The sequence below is a fragment of the Lissotriton vulgaris genome, chromosome 1_2 (assembly GCF_964263255.1).
Source record: "Lissotriton vulgaris chromosome 1_2, aLisVul1.2, whole genome shotgun sequence".
NCBI lineage: Eukaryota > Metazoa > Chordata > Amphibia > Caudata > Salamandridae > Lissotriton > Lissotriton vulgaris.
The window spans coordinates 160,015,806-160,038,484 of NC_141686.1; the positions used below are offsets into that span (position 1 = coordinate 160,015,806).

Below are 22,679 nucleotides of genomic sequence, written 5' to 3' on the forward strand. Positions count from 1 at the left end.
TACCATTCTCCCATTTAAACTCATGGTTTTTAAACTCCTTAACCACGCCCACATCATTATCTTTTTTTTTTACCTTCAATTATTCCAAGGTAGTCAAAAGTTTTGCCTCCCGTAAGCCACCGTTGTTGGCCTCATTATTCCACTCAAGCACAAGCTTGTAAAATGTAATAACATCAAAGTGAAATATGCAACACTGGGTTGTGGTTTAAATTTGGTTTACAATGAAGTTCATCATCCAACATGGTGTGATGCATCCTGGGACTGATAGTACCGCGTACATCAGTGTTTTGCTTGACCTAAATAAGGCACATTTGCCAACAAGGAACATGTACAGTCAAGAACTAACAGTTCTTTAAAATAAAGAACTCTGCAGCATGGAGCGTGGGCCCCCTAGGATAACAATTGTTCAGCCTGATATTAGGATTTTCTTAAACACCTGCAGTGTTATTGGAATACAGCAGCCTCTCAAGATGAACAGAAACACCCTTACTACTAAATCCATTACCTATGAGCCCCATTTGAAGTACAATCTGAAGTTTCAAAATATACAACCTGGTTTTCAGTGATCAAGAATGATCTCAACGTCAATAAAATTGATGCCATGATTTGTTTCCCTTTATTAGTACACCATATTTTGTGACTGATGCTTATTTAGCCGTGGGATGAAGAGAGTAACTCAAGATGTGTGAAACGATTCATTTTTAATGAGTGTTCTCTTTGGAAGATTCAATAATGCAGAGTTATGCTAGAATGAACAAATGCTCATCAGAATACGTAAATGAGGCACAAACAACTTGCAAAGATCCAGCTGCAGTCACAGACCTCAGTGCCCTAAGAATCCTGGAAAGTAGCAGGGCTGCAAGCACAGGGCAGTGTTATGCAAAGGATACTGCACACCATTTGAACCATAGCAGGAGTGCCAATTTGCAATCTTAGCACTTGAAGTCTGTTGGATTCTGCGTGCATAAGCATAACATTAGAGTACAATGCAGGTTTGACTCAAATAGCAATCCTCCTTCAAAGAGTTACAGATCAGTACTATTCATTAACAGCCCAATTGATAGAGCGCCTAGAAACAGATGTTTGGTTTCACAACTCAACTGGCAGCGGAAAACTCTGAATCTTGGTGAGGCCATTATTTTGAACTTTAAAACTCTGCTGCAAATGGGTAATCCTTCTGATTTCTGCATCTGAAAGACAAAAAAATAACTGTTTAATGACAATTATGAAACATTGTTGTTGGGCATAAGTTCAGCAGCAGCTACTAAAGAGTGTGGTTCACATACATTACTAGCAGATGGCTGTTGAATGGGATCTAAACCTTGGGATCTCGCTACTGTCAATTATTTGGGCAGAAGGTCAGAGAAGACACAATTATCTGCCAGGTGTTGTAGCAAAGAAGAAGAACTGAGCTGGAGCCTTGCTATGTCAGAGTGAGGTGGTGAAAGAATATGTGGGAAAGAGGCTCGGAACTAATGGTGTTAACTGTCAGAGGTTGCAGAGAGGAGGTGCAGTATAGCTGTGCAGAGGAGGTGTTGTGTCAATGTAGAAACTGGCAGGGATGACACGAAGAAGACAAGAGGTAGGTCAATGTCAGGTAAAGAATGGACGCAGGGGCAAGAAAAGCAAAAAACAGAAGACAGAAGGGAAGTAGGCACCTTAAAAACAAGCACTGTCAATGCAAATAGGTCTGGCTTATAACTGAAAGTCAGTGGTGAGTTTACACATTCAATCCACATGGACTTTATCACTCATTCACATACTCATGCATCTGACGATCCACCAACCGACTCATTCTATGTATCTATGTGTATGTATGTATCTTTACAAGACCCCGACAGACACAATGTAATATTAATCCATTATTAAAGCCCTTAATATAAGTTTTCACTATAAATAAGTATGCACTACCTCCTTGGTTTATATTTTAATTATAAATAGTTCTAACCTACGGCACCTGATGTATCTTTTCCCAATGAACCGATCAGCCCTATGTCCTTTAATGTTGGTATATTGCCAATTCAGTAATACTGCATTGAGCATAAGCATTTTTAACTAGGCAACCAACAGGCATACAGCAATAACGTTACAAATGTGTACACATATGTAGTTCTCAATACAGTATACACCACCTCCTAAGATGGCCTAACAAATATTTTCAAGATGCAAATCTAGCAACAGGCATATCGGCTTTAACATACATTCTTTTCACAAAACAAGACAGGTCTGCTGCCTTTATTACAATGTTTTATAATAAACTGAAAAGACCTATAGCACCACTGTTTTGACATATCATTTCCTAATAAACCAATAAGGCCTATATCATGTAGGATTGGCTTACCATTTCAGCCAACCATGACCTTGTGAATTTTGCATAAGCTTTACCACTAGGCAATCACAAGACATATAGTCATAAAATTGCAAATATGTACAAAATGACAGTTGACAAATTAGTATACAAGTCCTCCCAGGGTCCGTAACAAGGTTTTTCACAGTACACTTGTACTAACCCAGGGTTTGTTAGAGGGAGTAATACAATTCTTACCTATACTGTCTTTACTTTACCAACTCCCTGTCAGTAGACCCAGCGTATTGATAATCCAGCCAAAAAGGGCTATTGACCGTAACATTTACTTTTTACAATAAATGAGTCAAGCCTATAGCTTTTGCCATACTGTTTCATAATGTTTCATAATAGACATAAAAAGTCTATGCCATTTGACAATATGTTTTCCAATAAACCCATGAGGACCAAAAACTATAAGTAACTTGTAAACATCAACAGCTCAGTCCTACAGTATTGAGCAAAAGCTTTGTGCACAATCAAGACTATGACTTGACTATTTAAGCGCACAGAAAAGTGCACAATTACTTTATTCAGTAAGCAGTAAGGACCACAGTGGAGCGAGAAGAACAAGAGCCACTTCATTTCCAACAGGTTCCAGTGGTATTCAAATTGGTGGTATTAAAATCACCCTTTCAGCTGATGTGCCGAGGAGCCATCTAGTGAACTCTGCGCAGCCAACTCAGGGTTGGTGGTGAGATGTTTTCAAGTGTGGATCAATGTGCATCTAAGAAATGGGGGTGATAGCCTGTGGAGAATTCCATGGCACACCACGTAGAAATGGGTAGATGGCTAGGTCCACTGGAGAATGAAAGAGAAACACTGAATCATACTGATTGCTCAGGAAAAAACAGGATTTGAAATAATAAAGTAGACGGTTGGGGCGAAGAGACAGCTTCCAGAATACTCAACCCACATCCATTTACTGTAAGTGATGCAAACTATCTGCCCAGTCCTTTGACCTGGGGAAGTAAGCTGGTGCTCACCCTGATCCCATGAACAACCTGCATCTCTGAAGAATAAAGTATAAAACAGTGGTGTTAGTGAAGCCTCTTGCATGTCCACACGTTAAGAATGAATACCTGATCATTTGGTGGATAAGGGGAAACCACTCAAAGAGTAAAAGCCTGCCTCTAAGGAGATCCTCGCGATGAAAACAAGCAAAGACTGACTTATGGAGGATTATTTTGATTCTAGGCCATGGTCCCAGGAGAGTGCAAGGGGAAGTAGCAGTGATGACCAAGAAGATACTGTTACAAGTGAGAGAGGGGAGCTTGAAGAGTAGTGATGGCTTCTGTAGATCCCCTTCACATGAAGATTGGTTCAAATCCAACCTGACATCAGTTTAGTCAAATCTAGAGTCAATATTCCCAAGAGGTATAGCAATACAGAGATTGGGCTATAGAAAGTAGCAGCTAAAAGAGATAGTTTGCTATTTTCTTGACATAGCAGAGTGCAGTGATTAACACATCCTATTAAATGTGCAATAAAACCAAAAGATAAATCTGACATGCAGAGAAGCTACCAATTACATTAAACAGTGTAACATCTACCTCCAAGAGATCAAGTTCAAGTTCAAGTTCAGGAATTTGTATAGCGCACTACTCACCCAGAGGGTCTCAAGGCGCTTGAGGGAGGGTGTGTGCATTACTTATCGAATAGCCATGTTTTTAGTTGCTTTCTGAAGGAGAGGTGGTTCTGTGTAAGTCGGAGGTAGGTGGGGAGAGAATTCCAGGTTTTGGCCGCTAAGTAGGAGAAGGATCTTCCTCCCATGGTGGATCTGTGGATGCGCGGAATTGCGGCGAGGGCTTGATTGGATGATCTTAGTTGGCGGGTGGGTGTGTAGAAGGACAGTCGTGTGTTGAGGCATTCGGGTCCTAGGTCGTAGAGGGCCTTGTGTGCGTGGGTGAGGCGACGGAACGTTATTCTCTTGTTGACGGGGAGCCAGTGGAGATCCCTCAGGTGACCGGAGATGTGGGCATGACGGGTAATGTCCAGTATGAGTCTTGCTGAGGCGTTTTGGATGCGTTGGAGTTTTTTTTGTAGTTTGGCTATGGTCCCGGCGTATAGGGTATTTCCATAGTCTAGTCGGCTGGTGACCAGTGCGTGGGTGACTGTCTTTCTTGTTTCGGTGGGGATCCAGCGGAAGATTTTTTTAAGCATGCGTAGTATGTTGAAGCATGAAGATGAGACGGCGTTGACTTGTCTGGTCATCGAGAGGGAGGAGTCTAGGATGAAGCCCAGGTTACGTGCGTGATCTGTAGGTGTGGGTGCTGTACCCAGGGCCGGGTGCCACCATGAGTCGTCCCAGGCAGACGGGGATGATCCTAAGATGAGGACTTCTGTTTTGTCCGAGTTAAGTTTTAAACGGCTGTTCTTCATCCATTTGGCTACTTCTTTCATTCCTTTGTGTAGATTGGTTTTTGCGGTGTTAGGGTCTTTGGTGAGGGAGAGGATTAGCTGGGTGTCGTCTGCGTAGGAGATGATGTTGAGGTTGTGTTGGCGCCCGATGGATGTGAGGGGACTCATGTATACGTTGAAGAGGGTGGGGCTGAGTGAAGATCATTGTGGTACACCACAGATGACTTCTGTGGCCTCTGATTTGAATGGGGGGAGGCGAACTCTCTGGGTTCTTCCGGCGAGGAACGAGATGATCCAATCCAAAGCTTTTCCTTGTATTCCGACGTTGTTGAGGCGTTGTATGAGTGTGCTATGACATACTGTGACGAAGGCGGCGGAGAGGTCAAGTAGGATGAGGTCAACTGTTTCTCCGTTGTCCAGTAGCGTTCAGATGTCGTCTGTGGCTGCGATGAGAGCGGTTTCGGTGCTGTGCTTGGTTCGGAAGCCGGACTGTGAAGGGTTGAGGGAATTGTTGGATTCGAAGAAGGCGGCGAGCTGAGTATTGACGGCTTTCTCGATGACTTTGGCCGGGAAGGGGAGGAGTGAGATGGGGCGGTAGTTCTTAAGTTCAGAGGGGTCCGCTGTGGGTTTCTTCAGAAGGGCGCTGAGTTCGGCATGTTTCCAGCTTTCTGGGAAGGTAGCGGAGTTGAGGGAGCAGTTGATGACATCGCGGAGATGAGGTGCGATGATGGAGTCTGCTTTGTTGAAGATGTGGTGGGGGCATGGGTCAGTTGGTGAGCCTGAGTAGATGGAGTTCATCAGACGGATGGTGTCTTCAGTAGTGATTGGGTTCCAGGCGCAAAGGTTGTGAGAGTGCTGTTTTGGTTCGGAGGTGGGTGGTGTGGGTTGTTCTTCGGACAGGTTTTCAAAGCTGTTGTGAATGTCGGCGGTTTTGTTGTGGAAGAAAGAGGATAGAGAGTCGCAGAGGTTTTGGGAGGGAGTGATGTCGTTGGTGCCGGCGGTGGGGTTGGTAAATTCTTTGACGATGTTGAATAGTTCTTTTCTGTTTTGGGCGTTGTTGTCGAGTCGATCCTTGAAAGCTGATTTTTTGGTGGATCTGATTAATTGGTGGTGTTTGCGGGTGGCGTCCTTGAAGGTGGTCAGGTTGTTAGTGGTTGGGTTTTTTCTCCAGCGTTTCTCGAGGGTACGACATAACTTCTTGGATTTCTTGAGGTCTTCGTTTAACCAGGGGGCCTTTTTGCTCCCTTGTTTGGTCTGGTGGTTTTTCAAGGGTGCTAATTCGTCGGCGCTGTGGGTGATCCATTGTGTAAATTTGGTGCCAGCTTGGTTTGGGTCCGATGATATGGGGGGGGGGTTTTGGTTAACAAACAAACAGGGCAAAAACCTGTGCACCAACATAGTAGTTCTTTAAGATGAGAAAGTGTGAGACAGTACACAGAAACACGCATCTAAAACATACGTAAGAATGCATGGTGGTGTAGAGAAGAAGACCTATCTATCTGTGCATCTGAAACATATTTGAAACTCTTCAGAGTATTTTGGAATGGCCACGCTACGTCTAAAAATTACTCTGGATACTCACTATAAAGTGTAACATGTTTTGTTATAGTTTGGCTTATTTCTGATTCTAAAGTTACCATCTATTTCTCCTTTGATAGAGTGCTCTAGTTAAGAGTACTGTATGCACAACCAATAGTACGGGATTGTCTTTTGGCGATAAATGAGTTTGCATGGTCTGGCAGTTGCAATGAATGTACAGTTGACCCTGTAGGTGTATTCCTTTTTAGGTCTCGTGACCTATCAATGCGCATGCGCATTGATAGAGAAGCGAGACTATAGGGCTTTAAACAAACTTTACCTAACTGGGCGATTTGGTGCTGTGCCCGTGGCTTTTAGGTCAATGCGCAAGCGCATTGACCTAAAATGCGCGTGCACATCACCAAATCGCCGTCTGTTCCCTCGGCCGCACTCCAGGCCCCTGCTGCTTTCACACCCTCTCCCCGCTCCGCCCCCTCCCCTGCCCGCCGTGTCGCATTTCTCCTCCCCCCTCCCTTTCTCTGCCTTCCCTCCGTCTTGTTTTTTTTTTTACCCGCTCCGCCCCCTACCCTGCCCGCAGTGTCGCATTTCTCCTCCCTCCAATGCAAATGTGTTCCTGGTGAGCTCTAAGTTTCTTGAACAGTCTGCTGGGCAAGGTGTGTGGATATGCGATGTATGTGCAGAGACACAAGTGTGTCCGATCTAGTGGTTGCACGCTGATTTATAAAGGGCAGGACCTCGCCTTCGCTCCTCCCCCACACACAACACACTCCCTTTCCCCGGTCTCTACCTCCCTGGTCTTTCATCAAGACAGTGTTGGCCGCTTCAAATTCACTGAAGGGGGTGGTGAGGCATCACAGGGCAGGCGAGACAAAGCCAAGCAGGGGCAGAGTAACAACTTTCCTCAGCATACCATGGCTTTTGTCTCTGCATACACCGATCAGCTTTGCTGGCTCTGTCTTGTAGTAAATATACTATAATAAATATGTTAAATAAAATCACCAATAAGGCACGTGCCACTGGCGTTTCATTAAAGAGCTTACCCAGGCATGTGCCATAAAGAGAGCAAGAACGTGAGCAAAGTCCCTCCTCTCTACACAGCAACACTACATGTTGGCATTTGTGTATCTCGCCCCAACAATAATGCGTCAGGTGTAAGATGCGTACTGCTTTCTTTCGGCCCCATTAACAGCGTCGCTGAGACGTGAATGAAGAGTAAGCGTGAGTGGCACCTTCACGGCAGCTCTTCGTTACTTTTCCAAAGTGCGCTGCGGTAATACGGAATCAGAGATGGGGGATTTCCTCTTTACATTGTGGCCGGGTATTGAGAGCATAGGGCTGGTGGGAACCAAACGGAAATACGCAAAATATGATGCGATTGTTATTCAATGTTGTTCCTCATTCATTAGTCCACACTTAAAAGGCAATGATGTTAAAAAAAAAAGTCTACAAATTTATAGATAAATATGCAGCTGGGTATTAACCGTACAGGCAACTATTGCCACAATATTTCGAAAATGTCTGAACATTTTGGGGAATAACTGGGTGGATACCTCGTTTCTGGCAGATTTTACTGCAGGTTGCCCCTGGCAGTACAAAATAGTCAGAATTTGTTCAATTAATATCTCAAACCTTTCGTTTTATCTGGACCCCCCTGGTATTCGGTAGCTCCTGGCAAATCTCAGGAATTGTTTCAGTGCTCTAACTTACACTGCAGTGTATTTAGCAAAGTTTGACTAATCCAATAGGGGTCTTTTTAAAGGAGGTGCAATATCCCTGTGGGTTTTGTTGGGGCCAAGTTTGGGAACTCATGAAGGGAATCACGAATATTGAGCTACCTCAATTGGCACATATAACACCTTTGCCCCACCTATCTTGAGGATGAAAAATAAGTAGCCCCACTCCACCACCACATCCACCACCTCATCCACCACCTCATCCACCACCGCCACATCCACCACACCCACCACCATTACTTCCACCACCACTTTCACCACATCCACAACCACCACATCCACCACCACATCCACCACATCACCACCACACCCACCATCACCACCACATCCACCATCACATCCACCACCCCCACCACCACCACATCCACCATCACATCCACCATCACCTCCACATCCACCATGACATCCACCGCCACATCCACCACCACATCCACCACATCCACCACATCCACCACCACATCCACCACATCCACCACCACCGCATCTACCACCACCGCATGCACAACCACCACCACACCCACCACCACTACATCCACCACCACATCCACTACAACCACCGCATCCACCACCACCAACGCATCCACCACCGCATCCACCACCACATCCACCATCACCACCACATCCACCATCACATCCACCATCACATCCACCACCACCACCACATCCACCGCATCCACCACCACATCCACCACCACATCCACCACTTCCACCGCATCCACCACCACCACATCCACCACCACCACATCCACCACCGCATCCACCACCACCACATCCACCACCACATCCACCACCACCTCATCCACGACCGCATCCACCACCACTACATCCACCACACCCACCACCACCACATCCACCACCACCGCATCCACCATCACCCCCACATCCACCATCACCACCACATCCACCACCATCACATCCACCACCATCACATCCACCACCACCACATCCACCGCCACATCCACCGCCACATCCACAACCATATCCACCACATCCACCACCACCACATCCACCACATGCACCACCACCGCATCCACCACCACATCCACCACCACATCCACCACACCCAACACCACCACATCCACCACCACATCCACCGCATCCACCACCACCACATCCACCACATCCACCACCACATCCAACACATCCACCACCACTTCCACCACCACCGCATCCACCACCACCACCGCATCCACCACCACCACATCCACCACCACCACATCCACCGCATCCACCACACCCACTGCATCCACCACCACATCCACCACCACATCCATCACCTCCACATCCACCATGACATCCACATCCACCATGACATCCACCGCCACATCCACCACCACCACATCCACCACATGCACCACCACCACATCCACCACCACATCCACCACCACATCCACCACACCCACCACCACCGCATCCACCACCACCACATCCACCACCACATCCACCACCACATCCAACACATCCACCACCACTTCCACCACCACGGCATGCACCACCACCACCGCATCCACCACCACCACATCCACCACCACCACATCCACCACCACCACCGCATCCACCACCACCACATCCACCACCACCCCCTCATCCACCACCTCATCCACCACCTCATCCACCACCGCATCCACCACACCCACCATCACTTCCACCACCACATCTACCACCACTTTCACCACATCCACCACCACATCCACCACCACATCCACCACCACATCCACCACCACATCCACCACCACATCCACCCCCACATCCACCCCCATCACCACCACATCCACCCTCACCACCACCACCACATCCACCACCACCACCATATCCCCTAGATCCACCACAACCACATCTATATGTGTGTGTGTGTGGCTCTGTGTGTGTGTGTAGGTGCAAATGCAATGTTCTTGAATTTTCGTCACAATAAAATACACTGAGCAAAATCTTCACAAAAGTTATTTACAAACGTTTAAGCTATTGCCATTATAAATTACAATACATTTTATTTAAGTATTAATTATTTACAAAATTAAAAGCCATTGTTATTTGTAATATCAATACATCTAAGTCACGTAAATACAACACACATTGCATTGCAAATGCTATAGGTGTCACATTTGCGAAAGTTAAAACTATTGACATTGTAACTGACAAAGCTATTAATTTTGCTATTTTCAAAACGAACACATAAATAAAAAAAGTGTCATTTACAATACCAATCGCTCAAACTTTCCTAATGCGAGACCTATTGCATTTCCAATGCTTGTTTGAATTGCAAATACAACGTTTAGCAAAAAAAAAAACACAAAGGGGCTTGAGTTACATGCTCTGTTTAGGTGGTTGTAATTTAGAGGAAATATTACCTACCTTTAAAGTAAGGTTCTGCAGACATAGGTTTGTTCACATGAATTCTCAGAGTTTAAAAAAAAGGGCTACTCATCTGACAATAGAGAATAGTTCAAGCATACATACTACAAAAGATTTATTACCGGAGAATCCAGGTTGTCTGTGAGAGATTTGAAATTGGACTGTAAAACTGTTGTGGCATGCATGTACATATATATATATATATATATATATATATATATATATATATATATATATATATATATACATATATATATATATATATATATATATATTCACTGAAAAAACGATAGGTTTCAGGCACTTTATAGTTAGGAATTAGCATTAAAAAAACATTAGAAATTCACTGAAAAAAAAAACGGGCCCGATTCACAGAATGAACTTAAGACTCAATCCTAAACGTACTACTATTTTGGTACTCACAGAATGCACTTATTACTTTTGGTATTCACAGAATGAATTTAAGACGCAATCCTAAACTTACTACTATTTTGGTTTTCACAGAATGCACTTATTACTTTTGGTATTCACAGAATGAACTTAAGACGCAATCCTAAACTTACTACTATTTTGGTTTTCACAGAATGCACTTATTACTTTTGGTATTCACAGAATGAACTTAAGACGCAATCCTAAACTTACTACTATTTTGGTTTTCACAGAATGCACTTATTACTTTTGGTATTCACAGAAGTTAGGATTTTGTCTTAAGTTTGTCTTAAGACAAACTTAAGACAGACTTAAGTTAGGATTTTGTAGAATGAGTGGGTGTATAAGTGTCTGAATGGATGATTTATTAGGTGTGTGACTGACTATATAAGTGAGTGATTAAAAGTATCTTACTGAATGCATGAGTTAGTGACTAAACTGTGTGAATGTCTGTCCTGCATGAGTGTCTATATGGGTTATTGATTAGTTGAATGAGTATCTTAATGGGTGCCTGAGTGTTGGTGTGGGTGGGTGAATCACTCGGTGCATGGTTTCAAGAGTGCATCTGTGATGGATTGTATGGGTGGGTGAGTGTGTGTATGGGTGTGTTAGTGAGTGAATATATATAGAGTGAATGTATATCTGAGTGGTGCATGTGTGAGTAACTACATATGTGAAAGGCAGTATATATGTGTGTTGGAGTACATAAATGGCTATAAGTGAGAGTGTCTGATTGTGAGAGTGGCTGTATGGATGAGTGTGTTCTTGTATCAGTGATTTTATAAGAGTTTAAGAATTTGCTAGTATTTGTATGAGTAATTGAGCTGGTGTGTGTGTAACTGTATAGGTGAGTAAATGGCAGTGTGATTAATTATTTTCATGATTGACTAGGAGTGTGAGTACCTCTATGGATGAGCGGTGGTATGAGAGTGTCTATATAGGTGTATGAGTGCACATGATGGTCCTGTACTGAGTGACCATAACTATGAGTGACTGTAGGGGTGAGTCAGTAGATGTGTGTGCAAACCTACGAATCAGGGAGTGGGTATGTAGTTATTGGTGTTGGAGTGCCTATGGTTTTGAGAATGGCAGTCTGTAATTTAGAGTAGGTGTCTCAAAGGTTATAGTAGGGTGTGAGAAGTTGCATCAAATTATCACATGGATGATGTCATCAGTGATGTCACTGATCATGTCATGAGTGATGTAAAATGTGACATCATCAGCAGTGTATTGCGGGGGCGCAAGTTATAGTTAACTAAACTTACTATAACGGGGGAATTTAAATGGTTTTGTACAAGTGAAATGTCCAACTATAACTTTCCCCGAAACATATGTTTTTTTCAGTGAATTTCTAATGTTTTTTAAATGCTAGTTTCTATTTATAAGGTGCCTGAAATCTATGTCTAACAAGCAGCTCCCCATGTGGAAAAGCAATGTGGTTTGAATTTTGGAAGAGAGAGCTGATTTACTGCTCTCTCTTCCAAAATCCAAACCAGAGTTTGCTATGACAGGTTGGGAGCTGCACGGCTCCCGCCCTGCCATAGCAAACTGCATTGTCCTAGGGGTGGCCACCCAGGGACACTGCAGGAGCCGGCCCTGGAGGATGGTGGTCCCCAGGGCCATCAAGAGCTCCTGGAGGGGGCCTCGCGGACCTCCTCCCAACATCTGCACAGCCCCGGGGAGGAGGTGATCCCCGGGGCTCAGGGGTCCGTTACAGACCCCCAAATTTAAATATTAGTACCCCGGCGAGGTGGCAGTCTCCGGGTGTGTAGGGGGCTCAAGCCTCCCCACACAGGTATATATTTTTTAAATAAAAAGAAGCCCCGGGGTGGCTGTCCCCGGGGCTGCGAGGGGGCAGTGTGGCCCCCCAAATAATTAATGAAAACCCCAGGGGTGGTGGTACCCAGGGATTGGGGGTCTTGGAGGCCCCCATACATTACAAAAGAAGCCCCTGGGGTGGCGGTCTCTGGGGCTGTGGGGGGCCATGTGCCCCCGCAAATATTTTATAAAAGTCCCGGGGAGTGGCCTTCCCCGGGCTGCTGGGGTCCCCCTGGGCCCCCGCAATTCAATTTGAGCATGCCCCCAGGACTTGGCCCACCCAGGGGCTAAATAATAACGAAGCGCAGGAGGCCGCGCATCGTTTAAAAAAACATTTCGGCCGGATTCATGCACCCAGCGTGAATTCGGTGGATTTTTTTTTAAAAAAATGCTTTTTTGGCACAAGATGGCTGCCAACACTTTCTGGTTTGAAGTGTTGACAGCCAATTAGAATGCAGCTTGTGATCGGCAGGGTGTGCGGATCCCCCGCTTCCATATGTATCAAACTTTTATTTTGGGATTTTCTCAGCAACTATTGAACGTATTTACACCATTTAAGAATAAGAGTGCTTTCTGAGCAAAGCACTACCTTTTTGCCAAATGTGGTGTAAATCCGTTCAGCAGTTCGAACTGTAGCTGTGTCTAAAGTTTCCAATGGGAAATTGATTTTTTCACCTCTTTTTCTTGGATTTCTAAGGAACTGCTGAACTGATTTACACCATTTAACAAAAGGAGTTCTTTCTGAACCAAGGGCTACCTTTTTGCCAAATTTGGTGTAATTCCGTTCAGCAGTTCGGGCTATAGCCATGTCTAAAGTTTCCTATGGGAAATAACATGGAGAAAACACGTTTTGGGACCCCAATTTTTTCTCGGCCCCCACATTGCGAATTACCCCGAAACTTCCAAGATAGGAGCTGACAGTAACAGGCCATAAGTTTTGAAAATTTCACAAAGATTCGTCAACCGGCGCCAAAGTTATTGGGAAAAGAAAAAATGCGTTTTGAATAGAAACAAGGTCGAAACTCTAACTACCTACTGGTGACTGCCAGTAGGTAATATATATATATGGTTAGTTCAAATTTCCACTGAAAAATTGTGAATGGATTTTTTATTATCCTAATTACTTTGGCTCAGTTCATCCAATCTGTATGTAAGTTTACAAAAAAAGTTCATCAACTTTGGATTCAGTATAGTGGTAGGTAGGTTTATTTCATGCATAGTTAATTAAAACCATTAAATGTAATTAAAAAAAACTGGTTAAAATATTTCCATAATAATACAATATAGCCATTAAAACATCTTAAATAAGAGAAACTGCATAACATCAAATTGAACTTTTGAGCCATAGAGGCACACACAATATTAATTTAATACAATCGATTACATTATAACACCCAGTATAATTAGAATAGACCCCTCCAACAAGTGATAATAAAAGTGCAAACATGCAGTGCAAATATGTTGCCATTAGGTGCTATTTATACAAGTTTATGGTGGGCTCAGTAAAGTCCTGTTTTCCTGGCGGGAGATCTAAGGAAATTACAGGGCTTGATGGAAGAAAAATTCTACTAAAAAGGTAAAATACTGGCAAGCCTGAAAGTGTACTGTAGTGAGGGCTGTGTCTTATTGCTCACATTGCTATGTTAGCATAGGCTTATCAGAAGTTTAAGCGCCATTTTACCTTTTGCTGCTTTTTGTACATGACACTGCATATAGCTGTTGTTGTAAGTTAGGCTGCGTGAATTACTTCACATGAGAAAGGCTTGTTTTTGGCATCCCTAGACTTACATTGCAACCCTAGTCTGCACAGTGAGTGCTAAAGCCTCCAAGGTTATCATAACAAGGTAGCTGTTGTTCAGGCTTATCGGCTCACGTTTTAGATTAACATACATGCAGCTGCAAACCATAGGAGATTCTGGCGCCTTTAATATTGCACTGTAGGCATGATTTTGGGCACTTGGAAGAATCATGTTTTTCCAGAGAGACAGAGAACTTTTGCAGATCCCGATGTGATTCACACCTGCTGATCTTGGAGGTATGGGGTCCCCCACATAAGCCCAAGAGACCTTCTAGATTTTATAAAATATAGTTCCTAGCTAGGGAGGGTGTTACACTAGGCACTATAAGACCTGTTTTCACCTTCAATGTAATATGATTTCTCCTTTTGTGTTTTAATGGAATTGTAACAATGCTGATCATATTATTTCTAATCATACGTCTGTTTATGTTAGCAAAGATACTGCATCTTAGAGCATGTTGTTAAAATAAATATTTTAACCTTTACCGTGTCCCTTTTTACTCCTGTTGTGGACTGGTATGAGAGCATAACGAAAGAGTCTTCTTGCTTCCCACAATTCCTAAGTATAACCTAAGTTGCATGTTCTGGGTTGTCTAATCATTGGTTCCTTTGCTATAGGACGAAGAGCTAATGTGACACTGATGCCAGCTGGTTAGGGTTTCTAGGCACTGAGGTAAGTTATTTGGTACACCACAATTCACTGAGGTCCTGGGTCTCTGTGCACAGTTCTGTGTCAGAGCAGAATCCCTGCAACATGATGCACCCAACTTAGTGGTCTTATTTTGAGACTCTCAAGTAGTGCTTATAACAGTCCACTACCCCCTAACCATGTTTCCAGTAGACAGTTGTGACGGATAAACCTACCTATAGTTAAATAGGTATTTTCAAGCTTGATAATTTAAAATGGTTTCTATTTGAGTTACTACCGAGTTGTGCTATGTTACTTTGTATTGTCTTTTATCTCTGCTGCCTCATTATGGGTGATGTTGAAATACCCCAGCATAGCCGGATGACAGTCCGCCATCATTTGCAGACTTATGCCGTCCCCTTGGAGGGTATGGCAGTTGTTTTTGTGGTGAGTGCAGATGTGGCATACCCATTTAAGCTTTTCTACTCAGGGGTTACATTTCCCGCGGTGAATGCAGATAGTAATACGTTTCATGTTTACACTGTCGTGCCTATGGCGTACACTCCATATAGGACACAAGAGATTCCGATTTCTGCTTGGCAGCACCGCGTTTGGTTTATTGGCGCCCTCCCCCACTCTTTAACGGTGGTTCAATTAGGTCCTTTGTCCATTCCAGGCACTTCTTGGCCTGTTTTGCTGGATTTATCCCGCACCCCGTGCCGCGGTGGTTCCCGTTGGTGAATTGAGGCCACTTTATACCTCTGCTGTAGGGGTTATAAGGGCCTTGGTTCAATACATTTCCAGCAACATCCAGGGCGGGGCACCTGGTGTTGCGGCGCATCCGGTTGGACCTGGCAGGATGAAACTTAGTCCTGTCATGATTAATGCGGTAATGGGCAATCGCCCCCAGAGTAAGGATGATGTGCCTTTTTGGCTTGCTGGGAAATTTGACCAACTGGAGGCAGTATTTACTAACACTACTCCTGTTGAAAAACACAGGATTGTTACTATTAGTTTGCAGAAAGACTTAGTGCCGGAGGTGACTGATTGTGCTACATGGGCTATGATTTTTGCGGCAATCTATGCTAAGTGCTTCGGCACTCCAATCATGGCTGTCCTTCCCTCCGTCATTAAGCGTGTTCAGGATGAACATGGACCGGAGGCGGCGGTTGAGTTCGGATTGAGACTCGGAGTGTTTGTCGTAGTTCTGATCTCGTCCTTACAAATGTCAAGGGGGATGCGGTAAGCTCCCAGGTGTCTTATTCTTTGCACGATATCCCCGATGCCGAAAAACCCCATCAGTTACCAAAGATTATTATGGTGGCTTATAAGACCATTGGCTGTAATAGTTTGGGTGTTAAGCCTTTTGCCAAAACAGCGCAGAAGCAAACTTACGCGGCGAAGTCTGACAAAGACGATCGCCCCACTGTTCCAAAGCAGACTTGGAATAAAAATAAAAAACAGGGGAAACAGCAACAGAAACAGGGGTCCTGTGTTGCTTCCTCAATACCTGTGTCTACTGAGCACACATATGAATTGCGCGACCGCGCTACTACTAAGTCACCTGATTATTTTCAGGTTCTGATCAACGTTCTCCTCACTCTTTGCAGGAAACATCGGACTCACCCCCCTGGTGGAGGAGACTGCGGCAGAGAACGGGATGCAAAACAAAAGCAACCCTGCAAGACAGACGGTAAAGACAAGCAGGACGACTCTCCATGTCAAAAACCCCAGCTTCAGAAAAAAAAAGTTGCTGCTTTAACAGCGAGATATGCCACGAATAGTGAGAACACAGCTCCGGACCCTGTCGTGGGTGCAGAACACAGCTTCGGAATCTGACATGGGTGCTGACGCTGTTAGACAGCGCAGGAAAAACTACCTTAGTGCGGGAGGCGCTGCGTCCACTTCTGAAGGTAACAGCAACTGACACGTTTGTTGTTGAGACAGCTGACACTAAAGTGGCTCCCCTGAAAAGACAGTTTGAAATTGTCCTTTTAATTGAAGGTGACATACAACGTACTATAAATGGGGTATTTTGGGAGAATCTGACTACTACCTATGACATTTTGTTGTCGGAGGTCGACAGGCCCCCACCTTTTGTATTAGCCACCCCACAAGGGGAGGAGGTAATCCTCCCTACTTTCACGCACACAGACGAAGGAGCAGGCTCTGCATTTTGCAGAAGATTGGGCTAAGGTGCTTGCACCCGCTTTGTACTGTACTCACTGTGGCTAGGACAAATTCCCCCCCCCCCCAACATGAGATACCCTTGCTCTCTATGCCACAGCCTCAACCCCAATAACCCATGCGACGTGAAGCAAAAGGTGTGATTGAAACATTTGTGTCTCCGATGAATAACCCTCTTTTTACTGTGACTAAGCCTAATGGCTCGTACCGTTTTGTATTTGATTTCCGGCACTTGAATTCTCAATGTCGTACGTGCGCGGTACAAAACACTCACAGTTCTGCTCTTGTGGATAGTCTTGTGCGTAAAAGGTTTAAGACCACACTTGACATATCCAATGGCTTTTTCAGCCATAATCTGTCCTCTATCAGTAGTCAATAGACAGCTTTTACCTGCGGTGGCAAACAACATCAGTTCAGAAGATTGGATATGCGCTATAAGAACAGTCTTTACTGGGCTTTTTGAATTTCTGACATACTTACATTCCCAAATATGCCCAGCGGATCATGCCTCTTTAAGCTTTGGTACAACCTACTTTCTCCAAATCTTGCTGGCTGCCTGCTCACTCAGCCATCTTGCAATCTTTGCAGGCTGATCTTCTAGAATCTAAATTCTTATTGATTCATGATAAACACACCAACCTGGTGATTAGAATCGTGCCTGGGGTGATGGGTTTCACGTACCTGACTTTTAATGAGGGTGACACAGTCCCTCTCGCTTACAAGTCACACTTGTACACTTTGGCTGAGCTGCGGTTCTCCACCTTGGAAAAAGTTTTGACAGCAGTGCAAATGGCGATTCTGAAAGAATGTGCACTGTCACAGGGAATGCGCATTTTCGTTGTTACTCCGTATCCTGCCCTGGAGGCAGTGACGAAAGTCAGTGTACCGAATTAAAAGGCTTTACACCCACGGTGGGTATAATGGGCTATGTCCTTGACGTCTCCGGACGTCACGTTAATTTTCGACTCCTCTTTGCAGACTCAGGAGTATTTGCAGTATGAATTCATTCATCCAGCTCCTCTGACCACGCACCCGCTGGAGGATTTCCATTTTATCATTTACACTGACGGTTCGGCGCAGCCAGCCACCGGTTCAAGCACGATTATTCCTCGGCCTGCGCAATAGTGGTTGGTACTATGGTGAATGGAGAATTCAAGTCCGATGTCGTGCATACACAGTCATTAGGGGACTGTACCGCCCAATTGGCAGAGCTTAGTGCTCTACTGCTTGCATTGGAGTACGCTGATTCTAGTGTGACTACTCTTATCGTACGTGATTCTTACTACTGTTTACAGTCATACTATGACAATTTGTTTTTTTGGACTCAAAATGACTATAGCGACTCCAAAGGCAGCACAATAAAACACAAGATGATCAGGGTTTGAGTGGCTAAGATTAAAGAACAGCTGCCACTCGTGTTTGTGATTCATACTCTTGGTCACCAGCGTGTTGGAGTTCATGCTGTTGGCAATATTCTCACTGATGAAGCGGCAAAGAGTGCAGAAGCGACATATGTAGTAGCAGCAGTTACACATTCCAAAAGTAAGATTGATGATGACATCTTGGCAGCTATTGCCGTAACAGAGAAGAGAAGTAATTACCCTAGAGGTTTTTCTTCGAAGTACTCTTATCACTTAAGTCCTGATAAAGTTCCTTATGTGAGAATTAACAACGTTAGTGACAGATTGGTTCCCAACGCGGACCACAGGTTCACACTGATTACAGCCGCTCACGAGGGTATGGCATCCACTCATGCCGGCGTCTCTGCGACGGTATCACTTTTACGACAGCATTATTAGTGGTGCGGATTGTATAAACAAACATATGATAATGTCCTTCATGGTGACATTTGCCAGCAGATTAAACCTTTAACTGCTGCACGCCCGCCACAGACAGAGTTGTATATATATCTAATAAACCACTGAGTTGTGTTAATTTACATCACTGTGGTCCTTTCTCCTCTGACACTGCGTATAAGTACATCTTAGTTGCAGTTGATTCTTGCAAGCGCTTTGTGTGGGTGTGGCCCCAAAGGAGTGCTGATTCTCGAACTGTCATAAGGGATTTGCGTGTCTTTGTGGGAATTTTTGCATGTGGTACCTTTCATTCAGACCAGGGTACAGCGTTCGCCTCTAAGGCGCTATGCGTTCATTGGGGGTCCAAGTCAAATTTTTTTCTCCATACAGGCCTTAGGGCAATAGTGTTGTGGAGCGGTGAACCGTGACTTAAAGCAATCCTTGACAGCTAGGGTTTTAGGTACAGGCCGGAACTGGCTAGCTCACCTCTATAGCGTTCAGCGTGCAGGTCTCTGGGTGGGCGGACCCCATACGAAAATCTCTTGGGTATCAAAATGTTTGTACCGGACCTAGAGGGTCTAGACCAGGCGGTGTCAGCCGCTTCCTTTGACGTAGATGAACATTGTGCTGTTTTCCACAATCTACAAAAGACAGTCTTGCAAAGGAACATTTGCCCTCCACATCTGATCCGGTAGTTGGCTGGCTACCCCGAGTTGGTGAACTGGTCCGAGAGAAGGTCGAGAACAAGAAGGAGTTTGGCCCCTCATATCGTGCTCCAGTTCCTGTAGTTGGCGTGCAGGGCACAAGAACAGTAATTTTACCTCCACTTGTCAAACTACACAGAGTGGCCGATTCTTCTTAGTATGACACCTGCGGTTTCTTGTCCAGCGATGCTGAGAAAATCTGTTTTGGCTCCAGCACCTACCACCAGGCCTGATGTTGCCATTGAGATGAATACAGTTACAAATCCTTTATTGAATCCACCGGTTGGTGATCCTCTTGATGACACTAAGTACACTTATCCCACAGATTTATCTATGCCTGATTTAGAGACCTGTGTAGCTAAACAATCACCATTTTCATTTGACACTGACTCTACCACGTCAAAGTCTCCCTCAAAAGTTTTGATTTTTGCTGTTTGCTTTAAAAAAAATGTTTAATTCCCCCTTGGACTCACATTTGGCTGGTGCTTTTTTCAATTTTTTTATTCATGTCCATTGGATTTGTGTTGCATTTTTTCCGTCTTGTGAATGGACCCTATGTTAAAGAAAGATCTACAATTAGAATGATTGATGGAACTTTGGCGCCCTAGTCCTCATCACACATCATGAAGAGGGACCAGACTTTTGTGAATATCACTGCTTGGCCTGTCTCAGATGGGATTGTACAGGATGCTGTAAAATTTCAGATACATGGTCCCACAGAGGTTATTAATGTCCCCAATATATCAATCAATCAGAGTACTTGTAAAGCGTGCTACTTACCCGTGAAGGTCTCAAGGCGCTGAGGGAAGGGAGTGCCACTACTACTCGAAGAGCCAGGTCTTGAGGAGTCTTCTGAAGGCGAGTAGGTCTTGGGTCTGCCGTAGGTGGGTAGGGAGGGTGTTCCAGGTCTTGGCGTCGAGGTAGGAGAAGGATCTGATGCCGGATGTTGTTCGTTGGATGCGGGGAACAGCGGCAGGGTGAGGCTGGCTGAGCGGAGCAGGCGGGTGGGGGAGTAGAAGCTGAGCCTGCTGTTCAGGTAGGCTGGTCCGGCGTTGTGGAGTGCTTTGTGTGCGTGGGTGAGGAGCTTGAAGGTGATCATCTTGTCGACGGGGAGCCAGTGTAAGTCTCTCTGGTGAAATGAAATGAATGAAATGAAATTGGGTTTTATAAAGCGCACTTCTACCAGGAGGCCTCATAGCCCTAAGGACGGGTGGGCAGAGGATGCCGTCAGCCTGAGGGGTTACTGAAAGAGGAATGTTTTCAGACGTTTGCGAAACTTGAGGAGATCTGGTTCGCTACGCAAGGTGAGGGGCAAGGAGTTCCAGTCAGAGGCAGCTTTCCAGGAGAAGGAACGGCCTCCCCATCTACCTTGTTTGATTTTCCAAGTTGCCAGAAAGGTAGTACTGGAGCGTAGAGATCTCGGGGGATGGTATGGGGTGACTAGGGTACAAATCATTGCAGGGCCTTTCTGCCACTTAGCTTTATGGGCTATGCACATCGCCTTGAATTTTATTCCTGGCCTGTATGGGCAGCCAGTGGAGTTTTCTCATAGCGGCTGACCCTGAGTGTCTCCGGGGGAAGTCCCAGGAGGAGTCGTGCAGCCGCGTTCTGGGTGACCTGAAGTTTTTTGATGGAGCTCACCGGAGCGCCCAGGTAGAGGGCGTTCCCGTAGTCGAAACGGGACAGGATGATTGCCTGCACCATAATCCTCCGAGCCTGAAAAGGGAGGAGAGGCAGAATTTTCCTCAGCATCCTCATCAGGCCAAAGCAGGTGGCAGAGAGTTTGGTGGCTTGCTGGTTGAAGCCTAAGGTGTTGTCAAGCCATATTCCAAGACTTTTAATCTGTTTAGACATGGAGAGGGAGGAGTCGAGGATGAATTCTAGGTTGTGTGCATGGTCGGTGGGTGTCGGTGCTGTTCCCAGTGTGGTCGGCCACCAGGAGTCGTCCCAGGCTGAGGGGGTGGGTCCGAGGATGAGTACCTCCATCTTGTCCGAGTTCAGCTTCAGACGTCTGTTCCTCATCCAACCGGCAATGGCCTTCATTCCCTCGTGGAGGTTGGTTTTGGCGGTGTGCGGGTCCTTGGTGAGGGAGAGGATGAGCTGGGTGTCGTCAGCATAGGAGATGATATTGAGGTCGTGTTGGTGGGCCACTTGTGCGAGGGGGGCCATGTAGACGTTGAACAGTGTCGGGCTGAGGGATGAGCCCTGGGGGACGCCGCAGATGATGTTGGTGGCCTTGGATCGGAAGGGCGGGAGGCAGACACTCTGGGTTCTGCCGGAGAGGAAGGACGTGGTCCAGTCAAGGGCCTTCTCTTGGATTCTGGCTTCTAGGAGGTGTGTTTTTATAGTGCGATGGCAGAAGACGGCTGACATGTCCAGGAGGATGAGGGCTGATGTTTCGCCATTGTCTAGTTGGCGCCTGATGTCGCCTGTGGCGGCGATGAGGGCTTTCTCTGTGCTGTGGTTTCGTCTGAACCCGGACTGGGACAGGTCCAAAATGTTGTTGTCTTCCAGGTGGCGGGCCAGTTGCATGTTGACGATTTTCTTGATGACCTTTGCCGGGAACGGGCATAGGGAGATGGGCCGGAAGTTCTTGAGGTCCTTGGGGTCTGCCTTAGGCTTCTTGGGGAGGGCGTTGATTTCGGCGTGTTTCCAGCTTTCCTGGAATGTCGCTGTTTTGAAGGAGATATTGATGACCTTCCGGAGTTGGGGTGCGATGGCAGCGTCTGCCTTGTTGAATACGTGGTGTGGGCATGGGTCTGACGGAGATCCTGAGTGGATGGAGTTCATGACCTTGCGTGTCTCGTTGTCGTTGGACCAGGAGGTCAGGCCGTTGGAGCTGGTGGTGTTCACAGGGGAGGTGTGGTCTGGCGTAGTCAGGGCGGTCATGGTGTTGAAGTTGTCTTGGATGTCAGCGATCTTGCGGTGGAAGAAGATGGCCTGTGACTTGCACCGTTCTTGTGAGGGCGGTATGTCGTTGGCGTTGGTGC

At 45.6% G+C, this 22,679-nt stretch overlaps 1 pseudogene across 1 annotated transcript in view; it reads right to left on the bottom strand.

The window, feature by feature from the left end:
• Nucleotides 1-353: 353 nt before the first annotated feature.
• LOC147734738 (aldo-keto reductase family 1 member B1-like) overlaps nucleotides 354-22,679 on the bottom strand; it is a 236,662-nt pseudogene continuing 214,336 nt past the window's right edge. Inside the window, exon 10 of the transcript XR_015307537.1 lies at nucleotides 354-1,190. The product of XR_015307537.1 is annotated as an aldo-keto reductase family 1 member B1-like (transcript). The remainder of the gene's footprint in view (nucleotides 1,191-22,679) is intronic.